The sequence below is a fragment of the Seriola aureovittata genome, chromosome 18, assembly GCF_021018895.1.
Source record: "Seriola aureovittata isolate HTS-2021-v1 ecotype China chromosome 18, ASM2101889v1, whole genome shotgun sequence".
NCBI lineage: Eukaryota > Metazoa > Chordata > Actinopteri > Carangiformes > Carangidae > Seriola > Seriola aureovittata.
This window is the reverse complement of record NC_079381.1, coordinates 9,705,338-9,723,689: the sequence shown is the minus strand read 5'-3', so window position 1 is coordinate 9,723,689 and position 18,352 is coordinate 9,705,338.

Below are 18,352 nucleotides of genomic sequence, written 5' to 3'. Positions count from 1 at the left end.
TTTAACTGTTAGGAGGCCCAGCCATGACTGAGAAGTGTGACATGAAACGAAAGCACCCGTTAGATGGTTAAACCTTGTCGTTGAAAGCACTCAGTTCATCACATTTGTAGACATGCTCCAGTAAATAAATTGCAATTGTTTTTGAGAATACTGTCAGCACAAAGTCAAACGAAACCTTTGAGTGGAACAGAATACTATTGTTTTTTATATCATTGTGAAGGAGAAAGAAACTGTTAAAACTAGGTTGTTTGTGTTTGACTTGGATGACTCAGCTGAATCGATCTAACTGATATGAGTCATCAGCTGTGTGTGTATCACATTTAAATTACAGCACAAACTCCATTTAAAGAATAGCAATTTTTTTAATGAAATTACTGCATACGTATCGTACGCAACGTGTCAAAACAATCAGATCACTCAACAGCACATAAGATATTAAATGGTTAAGAGAAGATTTCAAAGCAGAGATATTAATCTTGGATCTAAATAGAGAGATGGTGATCACATAAGATTAAATAAAGACACGAAAACATAAGGACATAAAATAAAACTTAACAATCATCAAAACTTGTTTCTCAGAAATTCAACTCTAAATCATAAATCACTAATTTCCATGACTGTTGAACTTTTGCTGAGATGACAGAGGATGCAATTGCTGGGCTGAATAAGTATCAGGGATGTCAGTAACAGCAGATTTTACAGGCCAAAACAGCTGGATATCATCAGCATGAAAAGAGCAATGTGTAGAGTGGGAGTTTAATGAGGAAAGGAAATTGGAACTAGGATAGAACGATGAGGTATTCCCATATACAATATAATTCTGGCCATGCCAGTATTGTTTTGTAAAAAAAATGATAATGTCAGTTGATCTATTTGGGACTCAAGAATAGCTCAATAACTGTTGGATGGATGCCATGAAATTTGGTTCAGATACTCATGAACCCACAGAATAAACAGTAATAACTCAGGTGATCTCTTAAAAGACTACACCATAGATTTAGCAATGCACTTCTTAACATTGCTGGACTCACAATTGACAGTTTTTTTTTTTTTTTTTTTAATGTACCAAAACTGATGCAACTGAGACAGAGATATAGTCTTCAATGCATTCTTCTTGCTTACTGTTGTGTTATGCTAGTAGTGGCTTATATAGCCTAAAGCTGCTAGCCTCAAAAACAGGTGAGGAGCAGGTTACATACGTCTGATAAGCTCACTTCTTTCTAAATTCACACCCCCAGATTTTTTTCATTTTCAAACTTATCTTCAGTCCCATATTACACTGCCTCCAGTGGCAGGGACAGCTCCATGCAAAGAATTAGGAGAAACTGAGGTACACAGATGTAATTTAAGGAGAGATTCAGGGAAAGGGTCGTTGTAAAAACTGTTTATGTGGTGCTGTAAGACATTAACATGCCTTTTTTTCCACATAAGCTGCTGTGGAACAGCTGTATGCTGTGTTGTTAACGCTATTTCCATCTTTGAAAAGCCTAAGGAGAACCAAACAGTCTGTGGTACTTAAAGTACCACCGAGTGTTGTATGCTATTTGTTCATGTGTGTCTCATGAAGAGTGTGAAGTAAGATACCGTGGCATGAGTGCTTGTGTGAATGCGAAAGAGAATTAGGGAGTGTGTGTGTGTGTGTGTGTGTGTGTGTGTGTGTGTGTGTGTGTGTGTGTGTGTGTGTGTGCATGCGTGTGTGTGAACTACATGTACTATAGGTCTTCCTCTAGTTATTTAAAGCCATTCCAGTATTTCTCATGGAGTTTTCGATGTGCTGCTAGAGAGGCAGACAGAGGCGCAGAGAGGAAAGTGGAGTCATGCTGCAGAGGTTGAGCTGCAGAATCATGATACAGCTGAATGAGGGAGGGAGGGAGTAGGAAAGGGAGGGAAGAGCGAGGAAAAGAGAGGGGGAGAGGGAGTGAAATTGGTATTGAGGCTTAGAAAGGTGTGTGTGTGTGTGTGTATGCTGTGGGGATGCTAACTAGCCATTCGAAAATCTTTACGTAACTGCATCTGTTGCTGCAGCATGAACAGAATATTGTTGCAGTGAAGGGGGTGGTCTCTGTCTATAGTGCTGAACTCATGCACTCAACAGGTCTTCTTACCAAAATGACAAAATTTGTCATTCCCTCCTAAATGACCCACAAGACCATTAACGTCTGGTTTAATTTAGGAAACTAAACCTATGTGGTTAGAATTAGGGAAAGATGAAGGTCATGGGTAAAAGAAATCAGCATTTGGCTGTTTGTAGGACATGGGATGGAAACTGCGATCTTCAGTGTCAAAGTCAGATGTTTAGGTTCATTGTACCTGTTGTGTCAACAGCATTTGAATTTCTGTACTCTGTACTGAGTTTAAATGGCCAGCATTAGCATTAAAACATTAGCAAACAGTGGCTTATTTTTCCATGAAGCTGGCACAGAGCAATAATAGCATCCATTGGAGAGTAGGATGTACGTAAGCCTAGTATACGTGCTCATTTTAGACTTGTTTCTGTCTCCACCATATAGGCTATATAAAAAAATATCTGTCTCTTTAGCTGCTAAATTCTCTGCTGTATTCACCAGTTAGTTGCTAACTTTGTGTGTCTTCTGTTTGATGCTGGGAAGGAGGGGCACGTGAGTTTTTAAAGCAATTTCTGAGAACAGCTACCTGCTGTGTCTGAAACGAGCCCTAATGAGAGCAGTGAGAGTCAACCAAAACAGTTAAGTTGTGGGCCATCAAAATCAAAACAATGAGCTCAAAGGTGCTGAAATGCACCGTGGAACTGAAGGGAACTGTGAGGTCAGGTGATAATTCTCTGTTGGTACGTCACTATGATCGACCACTTTCAAATGACACATAGTAATTTAATCCATTGTTAATATGAAAACATTGATTAGAGCAGCTTTAATAAATTTGCTACATGCTTGTGTAACTGAAATCCTGTCGAAACAACCAGGCTTGCTGCGTCCACAATTTCTTGAACAAATCCTGAGAAAAACAGAAATTTCTGTTTGTACAAATAAGAACAGAATACAAACACGTGTAATTAGTACTCTTGCGTTTAGTTTTTGTTGTGATTGTGAATCAGAGAATGGCTGGAGGTGAGCAAGGCTACATTTATTTTCAGACAGTAATCAGTTCAGTAACATGTCACCAGTGTGGGGCGCCTGTAGCCAATCCTGCTAAGTACCACTTAGTATTCTGAGACTGTATGTAATCCCTCAAGTCAGTGTTACCGCCTCCTGTAAGTTGTGTGTGTGTGTGCATGTCAACTCTGCCATTGCATACAAGATATATGCGCATGTGTGTTTTTTTGGAAAATTTATCTAGCAAACGTTCATCAAACATTGTGAATCAGATGGACACTGGACGATACCAGCTGCATAATAACATCACCCTTTTCTCTACCTTTTAATAGCTTTAATGTTTAGGGGGTGGGGCTAGGCTCACAGCTGTGATGGTTAAGGTTAGGGTTAAGATATTGCTATGCATTATGTCAATTGGAACCATAAAAGTGTATCTGCATGCATGTGTATATGAATGCTGCGTCTTTGTGGAGACTTTGGTATTTTGGATATTTTTACCTCTTCTGTCTGAGGGCTAAGATTTGTCATTTGGGTTAGAGTTAGAATGCTGAGCGTCCTCACAACAAAGGTTTGTGTGTGTGTGTGTGTTTCATTTTGAGTGTTTTTAATGCCAGTGATTGACAGCTTTTCCCATGGTGACTGCACTAAAAGCCAGAGATGAAAGTTGAAGTCGAAAAGCATCTCTCAGTCTCTCTTCCTCTGTTTCCTTGTGTCTCTCATTCTTTCCCTTTCATTCTTTCCTTCTTTCTCCTCCCTTATCATTTTTATTTCTTTCCACCCCATCTCTTAATGCCTCTATCTCCAAGTCCTCTCTGCCCATTCTGTATAAATGAATAGAGTCACAGCCCATTTCTAAAAAACATATCCAAATAGCAGCACAGCTAATTACAAGGTCAGATATTGAGTTGTGTTTTGCAAGGAAATAAACTTCACTATTTCAAATAGCTCCTCATCTAATTCAGTCTATTGTGTTATAACATTCATTGAAGCATTTTCTTGCACTAATTCTTTTTGCCTGCAGCCCTGCTGAGCAATTTACTGAGGTGTGCTCTCGAAACTTTACGTGACATTTCATAACTAAAATATATTAAATTCAGCGTAACGAAAATATTAAATTCAGAATTTACTACCGCTACTCACTGTTCTCGCTCTGTCTAAAAGACTGTCATGAGATGCAGGGTAGCGATGCATTAAAGGAACGGAGGGATGTGGGATGGATAGAAGAAACGGAGGTGAAGGGAGGTTGTTTCCCTAACGGAGATGACTCATGGTTGTTGCAGCCTTGCATCAGCTTTGTGCCTCTTGCATGAAAATCCCTGAAGTTATTGCTTCCCATTTTTTATTTAAAATGGAAGAAATTCTGCAGTTGCCCTCCCTTTCCCAGATCTCACAGCCACTCCTCTTTCCTTTGTGCGAGCTGTGCATTGTGTATATTTGTTCCATGGCGTGATTTGTACATTTAAGTGACTTATACAAACTACAGTTTGTATGATAATTTGTACTTCTCCATGCTTCATTGTTAGCTAGATTTCCCTTCAGGGACAAGAAAGCCTAAATATGATTAGAAAGTAGACCTTAAGCTCTTACTGCACCAACAGCTCAACGTACACTAACAAAAGATTTATAAAAAAGACTGATTAGTATTACTAAATTCGGGAAAAATAATGGGAACAAGTTGGTTTGCAATAATCTGACTTCAAAGCAGATTTTTGTCACTTATTTTAGATGATAATGATAATTTAATGGGGGCCAGGTGCAGAAAGTTTTAATATAAACCGCAGGGCAATCTATAGTGTCAGTGTTCCAGTAATATCTTTAATAAAAATCTAACCAAATGTTAAGTAATATACAGTGGGATAATGGGCATTGTTTGGTAGAATGTATACTGGCAACAATAGGGATGATTCCTTTAAAGTTCACCCATGCAGAAATGTCTGCATCCACACACTGTTACATATATAAATAAATACATCAACTGCCAGAATGATGTCATTTGAAAAAAAAAAAAAAAAAAATGCAAAGCATGACAATGTTGTTTTTCTCTCTCTTCCTCTCATACTACAAACTGTGTAGTAAGGCAGACGGGCCGAGCAGAGGTAGAGCAGTATCACAGTTGAGTAAGCCGTCGCTCTGGTTTGGGTCATGAAGCTCCAAGTCACGCAAGCCTGACTGGTGAATGGCAATTACAGAGCTTAACTCTGCATATTTTATGAGCCTGAACCAGGCTGCAGAAAACTGCACACTGGCAAAATTGTGTGTGTAGTGTGTAGAGGGAGTGTTTCAGTGATCCGTGCGGCTGCTGCTAAAAAGAACTAGAAATATGTTTTTTGGTTATATCAAATTTTCAATTAAGAAAATTATTGAAAGTGATTTGACTACATGCAGTAGCTGTACTAGAAAGTGCTTTACAGACCAAATAAATCAAATATTTATTGCAGGAAAAAAATTCAGTCTGAGAACATTTTTATGATGTGTCATTTTGCTCACAAGTTGTTTAGCCCACTACTGATCCATTTATTGATTTACTTTCCACCATCCATTTGTTGTCCTTTTTTCATTCTTGGCTCACCACAGTGCAGTGAGAAATTAACAGCTGTCACGTCTGCAGCTTCGAAATACTTTAAAGTAAAAATTGACAGTGTTCACACAGAGTTTTCGAGGGGTTGGCTAATTCCACTAATTGAATCAAAACACTTGAAAAGCAGCTTTCCAAGATGAATAAGCTCTCACAAACACAAAAAGAACCCAGCACAGGTCCTATCTGAACTAGAGGGAAAAAAGCGGGACACTGTATCAGAGACACAAAAGATTTGGACATCCCTAACAGAGTCACTTCATACATTTTTTGAACACATATTCCACGAGGACAGAGCAGCAAGTGCAGTTAAAACACCACAGACTGACAGATATGAAATACCCACCCCCCCACCCCCCCACTCCCTGGTTGCCTGACTCACTCTGATGTCTCAGAAGTGCCAAAATGCTTCGTCTTCAGCCATGAGAGACGCACCAGCTTCATCAGCATATCTCATTTCCTCTGAAGAGGGAGAGGGGCAACGAGGGGATGCGGTGTGTGTGTGTGTGTGTGTGTGTGTGTGTGTATGTGGTGCCATGTTTTGCATTTTGGGTGTGGCTTGTGTTCCCTTGTGCATGGCGAGCATGAAGTTTCTTCCCTACAGAGGCTCCAAACTCTTTCTTCTTTTGTGCAGCTTTGTTATTTTTGTCTCTTCCACCATGTCGTTGTTTTCTCAGAATTAACTGTTCAAAGTCAAACAGAAGTTTGAACGAGAACGTCTGTAAGTCAGTGTAATGCATGTGCTTGTGTATGTGCGGTTGTGCATATGTGTGAGGCCTGTACAGGTTCCTGTTCTCAGTATGCAGTTTCTTGTCTACCACAGTGAGTCTGACATTATCATTACAGTTCTAACCCGAGGCCACAGCGGGTCTGGGTATAGCCTTGGAGATTTCATCAATATTTAAGGCGCACATTAAGTGGGGAAGCAGGTCTGACGCAGTCAGGCACCATTGCTGGAAACCCTGAGTTGTAAATAACTGCATCAGCAACAGTGCACACTGAAAAAGAAACTCAATCTTTTTGTTTCAGTTTGAGCTGAAGTTAAAAATCTTACTTTCCTTGGGGCAAGTTAAAAAATACAATACAACTTTACTTCCATCCAAGGCAAGAGTTATTTCCTGACAAGATGTACAAACGAAAAAAAGTTCACTTGCGTCGTTTCACTGTAGTTTTAAATGTCATATATCAGATTCTCTGTGATTGGCAGGACTGCCTTGTGTCATCTCCCGTGCTACACTAAAGGTACTAGACAACACAACAGACATGGAAATCAGTCATTTTCAGTAATACAAGCACTGTGACATTTACACAGTCCCAGTGATAAATTAGTACATTTCCAGAGGGATATATATATATATATATACACATATATATAATGTAATGTTTATTTAATTTAAAACAGTGGTCGAGAGTGGAAGAAACCCATTTGGGAACATAAGGAAATGGAAGCCATGAAGTCCAAAGGGGTCCAGAGAGGTGACTAATTACACAAACAAAAACTGAAATGGAGACAGATTAGAAAAATGAATATGACCCAAAAAAAGTAACTCATGAACACAAAACGTGCCAAAACAAAATTAGTTTACAAAACACTGTCGTGTCATCTTTCCTTCAAAACCTGTTCCCTCTGAACTGTCTTCCTCTCTGGTTTACTTCAATATCTATCCCTCTCTTTATGTCTTCATTTGACATTTTCTCTCTGTTTTTTCACTCTTGCTGTTTTATACCTCTCTCACTTGAGTTGTATTCCCTCCATTTCTGTCTCTGTCTCTGTCTCATTTCCTTTAAAAGCAAACACAGCTCTCTTGATAGCAAAAGTAGCACCATTATCAATTACTCCCCGTCTCCTGCACCAAATACCCCACACCCCCCCACCCCCACCCCCCTGCAGACACAGCACATTTCCCTGGCCTGGAGAGAGAGAGAGAGAGAGAGTATGAGGGAGGGAGGAAGAAAGAAAGAAAGAAAGACAAGAGGAGAAATGGATGAAGAAAGACTGAGAGGGAGGCAGAGAGAGAGAGAGATTCAAAAATAGAGATAGAAGGAGCAGGGCAGCAGCGGAAGGACGAGAGAGACAGACAGGCGTATATAGAGAGAGGGTAAAAAAGAAAATGCTTACAGTGTTACATTATATTGCCTGTCTTAAGGTGGGTTGGGTGATAAGGGAGCTTCTGGCACATTATGGCTTCATATATTACAATATGGCAGCTCGCCTGAAATTACCTGCTCTGTGTGTGCGTGCGTGCGTGTGTGCGTGCGTGCGTGCGTGCGTGCCCGTGTCCTCATTAGACCTAGCCAATACACTCACACATGCACCGTATAAAATAGGAGCAGCTTCTCAGAATATGCTGGTGATGGTCATTACTGCAGCATCCACACCAACGTGCGTATACAAAGAATAAGTGTCCATTATCTGAAGTCCACTGACTGGTAATTTATTGAACACAGAAATACAGCAGCTGTAGGTGAGCAGCTGGTGCAACCGGTGAAAATGGAAGACAATGACACAGCACTACATGGATTTAAGTCCAGCTGTTTTGCTATTGTGACGTCGACTCTGAAGTAATAAATGACGGTTTGGAAGTTTGAAACATTAATAAAGTTAATTGTACAGACATTGGAACCAAACTAAATATCCCAGAAATAAAACTGACAGTATGCAGAGATGAGACATGTGACCTGAATGACCCCACACAGAGAGAGGGGAAGAAAAAAAGAAAGTGGTTACTTCAATGCATTTATATTTGTAAAATGCACTTTACAGTCATATCTAGTTTACTAACCCTGAACCATAACACCAGCCTTACCCTGACCTCCCTGTTTTTCTATACACTATATGATGGAAGATATTTTTATATATGATATATATGATTTTTTTGGGGACAATTACACAAAATAAATAAAGGAATAATCTTGTAGCGGTTTCCCCAAAGCCTGACCTATCTGGTCACATTTTTCATAGCTTTGAGATCTTTAAGTAAAAGTAGAAATGCCATAATGTAAAAATACTCTGTTACAAGTAAAAGTAAGACATTGAAAATAGTTTTTATGTAAAACTACATACTTATTATCAGCTAATGTACTTGAAGTTAATAAAGTTTCAAGAGTAAAAGTACTCGTGCCCTTGGCTTTCACACTTTTGTATAATATTTAATATTATTAGTAATGATTTTATATTGTTGTGTGGTTCAATCTATAATGATGGATTATATTCTATTACCTGGCATTTTATTACATTACATATTTTTTGCATGGAAAAGAGGAGTAAAAAGTACAGTATTTTTCTCTGAAGGTGCATTACAAGTATAAAGTAGCATAAAATAACAGTACCTCAAATTTGTACATGAATCCACAGTTTCAATGTACTTAGTTTCTCTTCAACATTAACTCAAATGTAACTCCTTAAAAACTTAAACCTTAGTTAGTTAACCTAAACCCATAATTTACTCAAGTCATTCAAAAAAACTCAGACCATGTCTTTACATAGTTACATTTATCCTGCTGCCTCTCCTAGTGACATTTCGTGCCTAATTCTTCTCTCAATAGATCTAATCCACTTCCCTTGCACCCCTCTCTCTTTCCCTGTCTCCTCTGCCTTTTGCTGCCTGTTTCTGTGAGCTGAGCCAACGCCCAGTTGCTGCAGTGCAGCTCACTTCCCCGCCTCCAAAAACTCTGCCTCCTCCCTCTCCTGATCTGAACACCCTTGCCTCTCTCTCTCTCTCTCTGTCTCTTTGCCTCTCTCTTTCTGCAGTGAGGCAGCAAGTTGGCAAAGGGACAGTAAAGAGAGTTTTCGTGCCACTCTCACCAGCTCAAAACTGCACTGCCCTATAAACAGAAGAAGAATCTACAGTTGTAGCAAATGTTCAGTCAATACATATGTTGTAATTTGAAGAACTTGATTTGAGGAATGTTGAAATCCTCCTGGCTCGCTCTCTCTAATGTAGTTTAACTGTTACTCATTAGTAATAAAACTAAATTAAATTTTTTTTAATCTTTAAAAGAAGCAACACAACAGGCAGATATTTAAACTTATATGACTTCTTCCTCCCCCCTGTTAGAAAACTTAATGACCCCAAACAGACTCACGCAGATCATCTAAATGAGTACAATTTGCTGAAAGTTCAGAGTAGTTTGGGATGCTTTTCTTTGAGACTTTAATGACCTTAATAACCTTAATGACTAACTATTAAAGCGCTTTGTATTTTGTTATCACATAAGAAGTGTTAATGTGTCATGTAAATCAGTGCTGCGGCTTTTGGAGTATTTAAGATAAAATTAAACTTTATTGATCCCCACAGGGGAAATTAACATTTTACAGCAACTCAAAAGAAGAAGAAAAATAGTGACTGAGTGTTATTGCACAAGTTTGAAACATAAGAGAAATACTATGATAAATAAATGACAAAATGATATATGAATAAATAAGGTATATTGGCTGAAATACAAAGAGGATTCAGAAACTCTTCAGACCCCTTCACCTTTTCACATTTTGCCGGGTTATAGCCTTATGCTAAAATCATTAAATTGTTGGGTTTTTTTTTTAATTCAATACCCCATAATGACAACACAAAAATAGAGTTTTAGAAAATGATTTATTTATTTTGAACTTGATCAAAAAGGACTAATTGAAATATCACATTGACATAAGTATTCAGGGCCTTAGCTACGGCACACTCATCTTTGAGAGGTTTCTACCCCTCGGTCCACCTGTGGACCACCTATGATTTGGAAAAGTACACACTTGTCTATATAAGGTCTCACAGCTGACAATACAGATCAGAGAAAAAACAAAGCCATGAGCTCAAAGGAACTGCCTGCAGAGCTTAGAGACAGGAATGTGGTCAAGAACCTGATGGTGACTCTGGCTGAGCTCCAGAGATCCTGTGTGGAGATGAGAGAAACTTGCATAAAGCCAACCGTCACTGCAGCACTCCACTGATCTGAGCTTTATAGCAGAGTGGCCAGACAGAACTAAGCTCAGTGAAGGTTTGCAAAAAAAAAAGCACCAAAAGGACTGTCAGACTGTAAGACTGTAAGACTGCAGGGAAGAATGACAGAATATCCCCAAATCCAGGTGTGCAAAGCGTGTCGTGCCATAGTCAAGAACGCTCAAGGCTGTAACCACTGCCAAAGGTGTTTCAACTAAGTACTGAGTGAAGGGCCTGAATACTTATGTCAGTGTGATATTTAGGTTTTTCATTTTCAATGAATGCACAAAAATTTCTAAAACTCTCTTTTCCCTTTGTCGTCATGGAGAACTGAGAGTAGATTGATGAGGGAAAAAAAATGAGTGTCAACGATTTTGGTATAAGGCTGCAACATAACAAAATGTGAAAAAGGTGAAGGGGTCTGAATAGCTTCACTGTATTGTATAAAATGGTTGTGATGTTGAGGTGAGTGGTGGTGACAGAGACAACAACAGTGTAACAGTATGCTTCTGTTAAAACGTCTGACTGCTGTCAGGACGAGGGACGTGCGGTATCGCTCTTCTTACACTGTGAGTGTAGCAGTCTGTTGCTGAAAGAGCTGCTTAAGGCACCTCACACCCTCATACGGGAGATGAGAGGAATTGTCTAAGATGGACGACAGCTTGGATAACAGCTTCCTCTCACCCACCTCCTCTATGTAATCTAGAGGACATTCCTGGACAGGACTTACCCCTCTTAACCAGTTTGAGTCTTTCTCTGTCCCTCTCCATGCCTGCACCTCCCCAGCAGACCGCTGCGTAAAAGATTGCTGATGCCACCACAGTGTCATAAAATATTCTTAACATTGTCCTACACACTCCAAAGGCGCTCAGTCTCCTCAGCATATAGAGATGTCCTTTTTATACAGGACATCCATGTTGTCCGACCAGGCCAATTTATTGTTGAGGTAAGGTAATTTGAAAGTGAGGAGACTAGAACTATTCGTCACAAAGAGAGGAATAGTTTGAGAGATGCTACTGGTGTTAATGATGGAAAAGGAACAGATATTTCTATAAAAGACAGAGGGTCTTCATTTAAGTCTCACAGAGATAGCATTACTTTTTGTCTGCCACATGTGACTGATGGTAGAAACAACATAGAGCTGTGCTTGTGTTAAGGTTGTGCTTTCCAGCACTGCAGACAGCTCTTGGTGAGTAAAGGAATGAAGTCTGATGCTGAACTCGCAAAGTTTCTTCTAGACTAGTAAGTAAACATCTGTTAATGCTAAGGTTTGCTATGTAGCAATAACAAAACTTACAAATAGCTCCTTTAAAGGTGCTCTTATCAATCGGTCAGCTGGCTCTATGTAATGTAAACGTTGCTGCTAATAGTGACAAACCTACAGAGAATTATTACCTGACTGCTGTTCCCATCAGCTCTACAGAGCTTTTTAGCATTTAGCATTGTTTTGGTTGCACGTCACGCAACTTCACTGCTTTGGTTGACTCTCACAGTTCTGAGAAATTATGCTTCATTTCTAAAGGATTGTGTAAACAGGACACTGTTCAATTATATTTTTCCAAAAACTTTTAAGGTGATGTTAACTAATGTGCATAATATCTCATATTGTGCTTATTGTGCTGCCCAAATAATTATCTATCTATTAATGCACATTTAAACTTACTGTGCTCATAAACACACTCAAAACTTGTTTAAACTGGCTTTATCACATAAACCACACTGAATAAACATTTCTACACTAGCTTAAGTTGGGGGTCCCATTGCTTTTGTAGCTTAGTGGGTGTGGTGATGGGTTTGTGCCATATAGCTTCTCATTAAATCATGACATACCCTGTCCTGTCCTATCATATCCGTTATATTCTATTATATCCCATCGCATTCCATCATGCCCTGTCCTTTCCCATCACTTCATGTCATGTTGCATCATATTGCAGCATGACATAAACTGAAGATTACAGCTACAGTAAAGAAAGACACTTGTTTTGCCATACTTTGTGCAGCCATTTGAAAAGGATCAGACTTCTACATCTCAGCTGTACCTCCTAATCTATGGAACAAGGTATTTACTGTTGCGGTTTATAGAACCACTGCAAAGCAAACGCATTTACTGTAATATAATGCTTGTAACAGAAAATAATAATAAGAAAAAAAAGGGCAATGTCGATGATTATTGATCGAAAGCAGTGCAAGTCTTGTCCTCAAGTACACTCGAGCTGCTCTCTCGGGACCTGCCGGGTAATCCAAGCCTCAGAGGTCAGCGAGTTTCCCGGCAGCGTGGTGAGGGAGGCAAGGCTGCAGCTCCAGAGTAAAGGAGACAAACTAATCTGGTGCTGGATTCAGTGGTGATTTTCAAGAGTTAATAAACACCTTTTGGTGTATCTCGTAATTTTTCCCACCAACAGAAAATTGGATGATAGTGGGAGGTGTCAGTTTAAGGCACAAGAGAAATCCAATGATTGTGTTTAAAAGCTGATAAATATTCAGGTTGCACCATCATCAGCTGCTTACTGAAAGGGCTTTGACAATGAAAAAGGAGACTATTATAAGCAATGCAGAATCGCCATGCGCGCTAGTCTCCTCATCAGCATTTCAGACGGAAAGAGAGAAAGTTTGCATTACTCTTCTTCTTGACAGGAAGCTGGTCTGCAGTATTGTGGCGTCTTGGCTTCCACAGGGGTGACTCTGAGATCATTTTTGAGTGTCTGCCAAGTGCTCTTCACCCCCAAGCACTTTGATTCTCACAGAGTGGGTCTAGCATGCCCAGTTCTAATAATCAATGGGTCCTAATGGAGTAGCGGTCATGCACAGCATGAGGCTTAAAAAGAACACTGAGATTCTGTGCCTTTTTTCCAAGGCTCTTTTCTTTGTGTCAGCATAAATCAATTGTGCCAATCTAATTTTTATGATCCATTCAAATGTGCAGCAGTCACCCCAAGAATATGTTGTAAAGGTTTTTAAACTTAGAAAGTATCTGAATGTTCAAAGGACTTTCTGCTGATGAGAATCTAAGATCACCACTGGGTAGGCAGCTTGTGCCTAAGCGAGGAGTGCTTGACCAGTTACAGCTAAAAATACACATCCATTAGAATGATATCAAAGTGGAAGCGATCTCCCCTTACATCTCAGATCAGTGTTCTATCCTTTAATATACAGTCTGTGGGGCTGATATCGCCTGTTTGGATTCATCTTGTAATTTACTGCCCTCTTGTGGCTGCAGTAAGCTGTTTTCTCTGGAAGCTATAGGTGGACGCATGCATCTATTGTTTTTTTCATTTTCGTGGCAATGGCTGTGCCTGTGTCCTGTTAAAGGCTAGGGCTGGGGCTTGTCAAGCAGAGGGGGGAGCAGCATTTTTTGGACATTTGCGAATGCACATTGTGGATAATCCTGGGATCTTTGATGAAGGACTAACTATAGCTAGCTACAGACAAGTGTGCCTGTCTAGCTGCCCTTGACTCAGCTTCCACTGTTCTGAGATCAGTTATGATAGCCTATTACATGCATTATTATACACATGCAAAGATGCATGTGGAAACTATACAACAGTCAGCAGTCTTTTCCTCAAGTATTAAGAGGTAGCTGTAGCAAGTAAAGGAGCAAATTATATGGCGCTTTATCATCTCATTGCTATAAGTTGTTTTACTAATGTGTGGTGATGAAGAGTAAGGGTGTATAGTAGAACAGCTTTTAATAAGGAAAGCTTAGACCAAAGGCTTTTAATTCTGTTCTGCTTTTTAGTTATATTGATATCTTTTCCTTTCTGTGGGGTTCTCTGTGCATGCTCTGCATTAAGTTTGAGAAATTTGAGCTAAATATTTTAAAGATAACCACAGAAGTGATTTTTCCCTTTATACTGCACATTTGATATGTTGATTGTCTGTTTAAAGGAATAATACTAGTACTTCTTCAGGCAGGAAGGAGTGCAGAAAGGTGAAGATATCGAGGCAGAGTGCAGCAAGATGCAGGAGAGAGATTCGTTACTACCACTGTCATGAAAAGGTAACCGTCGGTGTAGTAAACAGCTGAATCCCCTAACCCTAACCCAGCCGAATCGCACATTGAGATAGTGGTTTGTGGGAAGAGGGGAATAGAAATCACTGTACACCGATGCTACCAGCAGGTATTAAAATTCGAACTCTCACTTTATTGGAATGGACGACACTTATATAGCACTTTTCTTGTCTTATCAACGACTCAAAGTGCTTTACAATGGAAGCTACATTCACCTATTCACACACACACAGTTGTATTGTGCTTACTTCTATACATAAAGTGCTACTATCATTCACACACACTCATGGGACAGCCATCAAAGGCAATTTGGGGTTAAGTATCTTGCCCAAGGACATTTTGACACGTGGACTGGAATCGAACCGCAGACCTTCTGATTTGTGGATGACCTTCTCTACCTCCTGAGCCACAGCCGCCTGTGTTTAATTTATACAAAAGGCCGCATTTAGAAAATGGTTTTACGAGGGATTATGGGAAGGACTATTGCACGGGACTATTTCTTGGCTGGATGTAGTGACTACCTGGGGTCTTCACACGTTACCCGGAAACCTTCTGGTGATGAAGTCACTTTGCCAAGCCAAAAAATAGTTCCACACATAACCCCCATAAAACCACAGATTTACTTTTTTTCACCTGCAGTCTTTATGCCTAATTATAAGATAACACTCTGCTCGCTGTAGCGTCAAACAAACATCAGAGTGGTATTAACCTTCTCCTCCAACTCTCTGCATGAAGGAAAATAAGCACATTTCAAAAACATTGCCAACATTGCCAACAATTCCTGGAGTCTCATCTTCAGTAGTACATTTCATTCATGTTTTTAAAAAAATCATTGTCAGTGTTTGTGTTCAAGGACATGTAATTGCATTGGTATCAGCTGTTTCAAAAAGGGTTTAGAGAAGAAGTCAGACAGTAGAAGCTTTTTATTCTTTTGTTTGGATATTCTTTAGTTCTTTCCTCTGGCTGTGATTAACCATATTTAATATGTCTCAGAATGAAAAACAAGCCGTCCCATTCTCCTGTGGTGCAGTAGCTGGAGAGCTGGGCAAACTCAAGTGGCTTTTTTGTTTCATTGTGTATCTGCATTGGTGCTCTTACAGTGCCATATGTTATTTCTACCCTGCTGAGCATTGCTTAAGAGAGCCAACAGTACAATCTGTAAAGGGTTATTCCATGGCTTATGGCTGAGGTTGCTTAATCAGATGTTATTTTATACAAATGTCACAGTATTTATGCATAGCTACATTACAGTTTTAAGTGACTGACACCCCCACAGCACAGACAATGAGGCAGAAAGAAAAATAAATAAGAAGAACAAGAGCAGAGTTATTACTCATGACATGAATTAACATATTTTGCTTACATTTTCACAGGAATTTTGTAGCTGATCTTTCTGAGTGTGGACTCCTATATCTAGCAAATACTTTCTGTTCAAAGCTGTGTGGCAGATTCATATGTTGAAACTTTGCTGACACCTACAGTTTTAAGTGTGCAAGTGTGTTGAGTTGTGTACCAGTGCCTGGTAATACAGCTACAGAAGTAAAATCAGTAATGGCAGTGGTAGTACAGTAACAGTAGTAGCAGTAATAGTAGTTTTGGTAAGAGTAGAAGCAGTAAATTAAAGAAGGAAGCAGAGAAACTCCCTCTTGATGAAAGATTGACACTGACAATGTCAAGTTGATATCTGAACCAGTAGAGGGTGCACTGGTCTGTGAATCTCCATAAAATGTATTGTATTATATTTTCATTTACTGTATGTGATGTATGATGTATCATCTTATAAAGGTTATCATATTGACTATATACTGATGTTAAAGTTGCAACTGCAGTGGAAGTCAGTTATATAACATACATCCTCCACCCCAACCACAACACACACACTCACATTCTATATAAACTGATCCATCAGCTTCAACTCTAGGATTTTAACTTCATCCCTTTACTATTCCAATCGTAGAGCACCTAATTAATAAACAATTTAATGCGCTGAGACCTTTTTATATACAGTCTATGGCTGAGATACATAGTTGAATACGTCTATTATGAGAACAGCATGTTCCTCACATCAAGGTGAAGGCAAAGACGTGTCCTCTGGTACAGCACTCACAACCTCTCTTATTTCAGATATGGCCGTAGACTTTAGATTGGACACAGCAGCACTGGCTGAGTCCCAGAATGTGTTTTTTTGCTGAGGGAAGTGCAAGTCATCGTCAAGGGCAAAGACCAGTGGATGCAGAGTCTGCTTTGGAGTTAGGCCAGATGGCATGTGACACAACTGAAAAGACACTGCAAAACATTAGGGCTTTTCAGGGACATTAAACAAACATACCTTTAACATATATTAATATTTACGCAACAGCAAACAGGAATAATAATAAAAAAGTGCAATAAAGAAGAATACAATCCAACCACATAGTTAAAAAACATAGTCTGAAAAAGAGAAATAATTAATAACATGTTGACAAAATTAAATCACCACTTTATCTTGACACATAATTGACATTTACTCTAGATTGTTGCGGAAAATTTTAATTGAGAAGTTATTGTATGTATCATCATAATAATCATAATAAGAATCTCTGTGAAAGAAAAAATACATGCATGCACTTACAGTAGACTTGATTGTTAACATCATAACAAGCATTTAAGCCGATACATAACCAGTGTATTGCATATCCATCTGTATATTCATGACAAGAATATAGTGAATAGAAAATTAACTTAAATGGTGGACTAAACAATACATTTAACGAACAGAAGTGACTACACAGCAGTCTCATGGAGGATATTTTACCTGGGCAATAAAGCATATAGTTGCAATAACAATCATCTGCCATCAGATGGTGTTATAATACAGTGAACACAAGATCTAAGCACAGTGCACTTTAAGGTTTTAAATACCAACGATGTACTTGTAAATCTTAGCACTGTAGACTCATGAATTACCATCCACAGGAAACAGTTTAATCTACTCAGGAATGTAGAGCATGACATGCTGGCAATAAATATTACACTTTCATGTTGTACCATAAGTTGACTGACAAACCATGACTTCACAGTTGCAACTAAAAAAATGTAGATTATCCATAATTCACTCCTGTGGCATTTGCACTACCGCCCAGTTTCTCTCATTTTCACAGTCCTGTCACTGATAAAGTGTTGAATTGTTTAGTCATGGTCATGCAATGTCCTTGGGAATGTTCTCAGCAAGCTAAATATTCCCTAAAGCACTCAGGAGAAAATTGGGAGCACTGCCTTTATCTGTTTTGATTATAAAATATGTAACACCCTGCCCAAAGATATTAGGCTGCTGACACAGCATACGTTTTCAACAGCTAAGAAATTATCCCTTCGCTAAATTCTCTAGTTCTCAGGAGTGAGTGTGTTATTCTTTATTTCATTATGGTTTAGTGATTAAGGAGTACAGTACTGTTTTGATTTTATTAAGATAAACTTAATTGACTAAATGTAATGTTCATTATATTGCTATGCAGTGACAGTCATTTTGGAATCCAACTAGATGTGCTTAAGTTTTTTTAATTGGTTACTTTTTAATCTGATTCAGTTACAAGTTTAAAACATATTTAACTAGTCTGACCTTGGCCGTCTGTGACATTATTCCCTTTGCTCTGCAGACAGCTCTTCTCATAGTCAAGTTATTGTGTTCATTTCACATTAACTTAAATACTGTTTTGCCAATCTTCCTCAGGTAACACAGAAAATGAAGATTTCTACAGCTTCATCATTTTCCATATTTAGCACACCACAA